General features: G+C 38.9%; 1 protein-coding gene across 1 annotated transcript in view; it reads right to left on the bottom strand.

Annotated features, from left to right (window-relative positions):
- The window catches only part of CNTNAP5 (contactin associated protein like 5), an 801226-nt gene that overhangs the window by 609591 nt on the left and 186816 nt on the right, over positions 1-4819 (bottom strand). The gene's annotated exons all lie outside the window — the stretch shown is intronic.

The following is a 4819-nucleotide window of genomic DNA, read 5'->3' as shown; positions in this document are numbered from 1 at the left end:
AGAAAGGCCTTCTAAAGACAGCTAAGATAGACTCAAAGCCTGAGGCAAGTGCATGATGTTCCAGGAAACAAAGGGGAAAGTTGGTGAAGATCAACCGAGGCCAAGGAAAGAGCAAAAAGTACATCTCAGAGACAGGAGAGATTCTGAAACATTCTTGGATCCACATGTGGTCCAGTATACCTGACAGGAGCATTCTAGCATATTTGTTACAAGGCTTTGACCCCAGAATTTCATTGCCATTCTTGAACTTTTCCAAAGATCAATATCAGCTCTCACTTAGTTGGAAGACATATGGGCTAAGCTTTCTGTTCTCATTCCACATAGGAATAAAAAAGTCAATCTTGACTTCTACTAATCCTAGGTTCATGAATCTTTTGAAGCCTGAGTGGGAACTATTGCACACTCTCTCGTGCTTTGGGTGAGGATGGAATAGAAGCAACAACCATCTTTCCCTGAGCAGGAAGTTGGGAGTTAATTTAATTTTTTAGTTTAGAGGAGTTAATCAATAAATTCCTTTTTTAAAAAAACCAATGTCAGTTAAGATCATTTTAGTGATGTTTCCATCTCCTTTCCTCCCACCTTGGGAGGTTAGACCTGTCCTTGGTGACTGGGAGCTTTTCAGGGCTCCAGCTCCCCTGCAGAGTCTCTCACGTGCAGACAAGGAGATGGAGGACATTAAGGCTGATTGTATTCTGGCCATAAGGCACATCCTTCAAGATGTGGTTGATTTTCTTCCAGTAGAGCTAGTCCTTAGCAGCTGTTGTTTGATAATTTTTTTCATCCTTTTCAAGAAGATTCAAAGGCAGGGCAGCAAGGGAAGAGAATGTGCTCCGTACCTCCTGTGGAATGTGTTTTTTATTGTCCGAGAGATGTCTTTGACACAGTGTCAGATAGTGCTGATATTCACTGACATTTGTTCTTTCTTCCTTATATAGTAATAAAATTATAGTGAGTTTAAGGATTAATGGTATCACTATACTATTATAGTGATGGCCATGTGGCCAAGCTATCTCTAGTAAGAATGTGAGTGGGAATAAGATGTATCACTTCTAGGCTTGTTACCCACTTTCTTTCCTCTTCCACCACTGATGGATACAGTTGACGAGGTCCTAGATGAGGAAAGTATCACAGCATGGGAAGATCCTGGATCCCTGCATCATAGCATGGAGGAAAGTACCTGTCCTAACCTCTAAACAGAATGAGAACTAAACCCCTGTTGTGTTTAAGCCATGCACACTGGGATCCATTTACAACTACCCTTTAGCCTGCTTTGATATGTATACTACCTCCTGTGAAGTAGATAGAATTTCCCATTATATCTTTGAGGAACCTGAGATCCAGCTAGTTTAGAACGTTTGGCGCCCAGGATTCAAACAGAGTCAAAGTAAATTAATTATTTTAGATTATTTTCTAACAACAATGACAACAAAAATCCAGTGTTTACAGAAATGCAGAACATTAGTAAGGAAGAATGTCACTGGAGACAGGCATGTGAGCAGGGATTCGAGATACCAGAGCCAGGAGTATATTTTTATCAATTAACCCTTAATCTTTTCTGTCTTTTCTCAGCTTCTCAAAATTGATGGGGAGGTTAACAAAAGGAAGTATTTTACATTTCCAGGAAACCCAACATTATTCTGAACCTACTCTTCAGCATAGGCTCATTTCTCTATGAATTCTACTCAATGTCCCCTGCTGCCCAGTTTATAAGGCCGTTTTCTTCTTCTACTACATTTTTTCTTTTTTTTTGAGAGAGAGAGTATTGCTCAGTTGTCCCAGCTAGCATGTAGTGGCATTAGCCTAACTTACTACAACCTTGAGCCCCTGCACTCAAGCAATCCTTCTCAGCCTCCCAAGTACCTGGGACTACAGATGCCCACCACCATGCCCAGCTAATTTTTCTATTTTTTTTTTTTTGTAGATTTGCAGGTTTACTACGTTGCTCAGGCTGGTGTCAAAATCTGGGCTGTGCTGAAGCAGTCCTCCCACCTTAGCCTCCCAAAGTTTGGGGATTTATAAGCAAGAGCTACTGTACCTGACTGCTTTCTTCTTAAATGAAAAAAAAAGCAATGCTCTTGAAAGAGTATGATCTCAACAATATTCAAATATGATAAAGAATAGATTTATACATTCTGAGTGGTGAGAATATGAGCTTATACTTTTCTGTTTTTTGGCATGTTATTTTCTATTATCAGCATGTCTTTTTTAATAAACTGAGAATCTTACTACTCATATGTGATTTATCACATGGAGAATACATACAGCAATCTAATAGCTGGTGATGTAATATACGACTTTTGGCTTCTAACTGACCACTGGTATTTTTGAAATGCAAATGCTTAAGGCGTAACCATTTCTCTTTTACCTCCAATAGTCCTCTAGTCATGCCAGAGAGTTTTTCCTTCATCTGTTCTACCTGGCACATAAGAATTTATGTTGAAGATAGAAGAAAAAAAATAGAATAGCCAGGGACTTCCCTTTCAAAAAACAGAATCACAAAAGACTGACCAAAATCCAGAAGGAACCAAACTAAACTAAAATAAAAAATGGAGGGAAATTTTGTGATAAAATTATTTCTTTAAATTTGCATAAAGTAACTCATATCTCCCTTTTGCCAACAATAAAACCAGTAGCTTATTAGTCCTCCCCAAATTAACTAAAATGGAATAGTTGCTGTTAACATTCATCACATATCAAGTTAAGAATTTTCAGAGGCTAAGAGCTTTAGCCTCTGCTCTTAAAATGGAGGGATACTATCTGGGTGATAATTACCAAGGACTCTCTCCCTGCTGTTGAAGATGCTCCCTGCATTACAGCTAATAGGCAAGATACCCAGGGTTGCCATAGTTGCTATGGGAAACATTTTGTCCTTCCACCAAACAATAAATGTGTTTTCACAAATGATGAGAGTAGCCTGAAGAAAGTATTTGTAGTTGCTCTAAAGACACACTGTGCCCACACTGGCTTCCTGCTTCTGAATTATTCTCTAAATTGAGGGTGTAACATATACACAAACGTGTGTATTTGGCAATTTGAAGGTGTTAACTAAGGCAGTGCTGTCTGTAATTGGGGCTGAGGTTATCAACGACTACCCACCACAAAGACTATAAATTCTGCAGTTTGAATTTAAGGGCATTTAGTGGAAATTTAAATTTAAAGGAAAAAGGACCTCACTTAGATTTTTATAGTATCTAGAATTGTTTAAGAGGTTTTCAAACACAGGGCCCAAGATGATTTGGAGACAATGTCTTGGTTATTTATAGCATACCCCAAGCCTTACCCTCTACACATTTTATTTGACTTTTGGGGATAAAGAGATGGCATGCCAAAAGTCAGAAGACCTGGTTTAAAACCCAGTTCTGCTCCTAATGATAGATTAGGTGAGAAATTCTCAGATGTGTTCAATTATTTAACCAGAATTGACGAGCACCTTTTCTGAGATCATGTAACTAGTATGAATAAATGATAACCTAAGGTATCCAAACCCAGGAAAGCTTGTATTCCATACCCACGGTTCCACTCTGCGAGGAATGTCCTCTCAACAGTGCAGACAAATCTCTCTCATCCTCATCCTCCCCCTTACTCATGATAATAATTCTCGCTAGGAACAAAATTCACCCTTACATTGTTTTCAGTATCTCATTAGATTCTCGTAGCCATTAGCAATAGTATTTTTAATTTTCATCTGCTAAAGAACAAAGTAACCTCAATGGGTAATCCAAGTTATAAAGCTCAGGATTGCTCTCCAATTCAGCTCTAGGCCCTGCCTGAGGTTTTCACAGGAACCAAAGTCTTAAGAAAGCAGGAAAAGACTCATGTGGGGAATTCTAAGCAAGATTTACAATAAGACAGGAAACCCAGCTCCCCTGCCTCCTGGCTGATCCTTGCACAGTCCCCAATACCATGATCCTTAGCGCTAACCCTCAATTCCAAACTTCTCACGAAGGTAGGCACTAAGCATGAAACAGAATAACTGGTAGAAAATGCAGAAATTCCTTAGTTTCTACACTTATTTCCACTTCTAACTCAGAAAAGGAAATGAGAATTGATGGATGTCACACAGGAAATGGGCACAGAACAGATTATTTACAGGTCTCTCCGCTAAGAAATAGTTCAAAACTATCACTCAAAAAAAGAGAGAGTCCGTTTAGGACAAGACCAGCTGGAGCTAAAGCAGTCCACATACACACACATACAGTATTTTCACATCTGATCTGTTTCACATATCCTGACCATTAAACAAAACAAAACAAATAAAACTAAAACCAACCCTATAGGAAACAAGTTTTCCAGTTATATGCTTCTCCCCTTCACATAGAAAGCCCTATATAAAACTTCTAGCACATTCTTGCAAATGACTGGGAAACTAAGTTGAATTAATTGCTATATCTTTAATTATTAAGTAGTTGGTACCTCTCTAAGAAAGGGTTCAAGATTTTTCAGGGATAAAGCTATATAATAATGGTAATGAGTAAAGCAGAGAGACTCTCCCATAAATATTTAACATTATACAATATATGTAAGGGTAATTATAATGTTCACAAACATGCTTGCTGTGCTCAAGAAGCCTTCCTGCTCTTCCCCTTATGGGACTTTCATCCATGTCACAGGACCTGGGTCTGGGTAAGGATAGAACGTGAGTGCCAACCTTCTGTTACTAGATAGGTGCAGCAGGGTCTGGGTGCTGCAGTCCGGCCCCAGTGAGGGCTTCCACACTTTATCCATGCATTAATTCAGAGACTAAGGAGCTTCCCAAAGGAAAAGAAAGTTGTAAATTGATCCAACACCCTATGATATTCAAAAAAGAAAAAAAAATCCC

The sequence above is a fragment of the Otolemur garnettii genome, unplaced genomic scaffold (assembly GCF_000181295.1).
Source record: "Otolemur garnettii isolate 467f Iridium unplaced genomic scaffold, OtoGar3 scaffold00059, whole genome shotgun sequence".
Classification (NCBI taxonomy): domain Eukaryota; kingdom Metazoa; phylum Chordata; class Mammalia; order Primates; family Galagidae; genus Otolemur; species Otolemur garnettii.
This window is presented reverse-complemented; position numbering and strand designations above follow the sequence as displayed.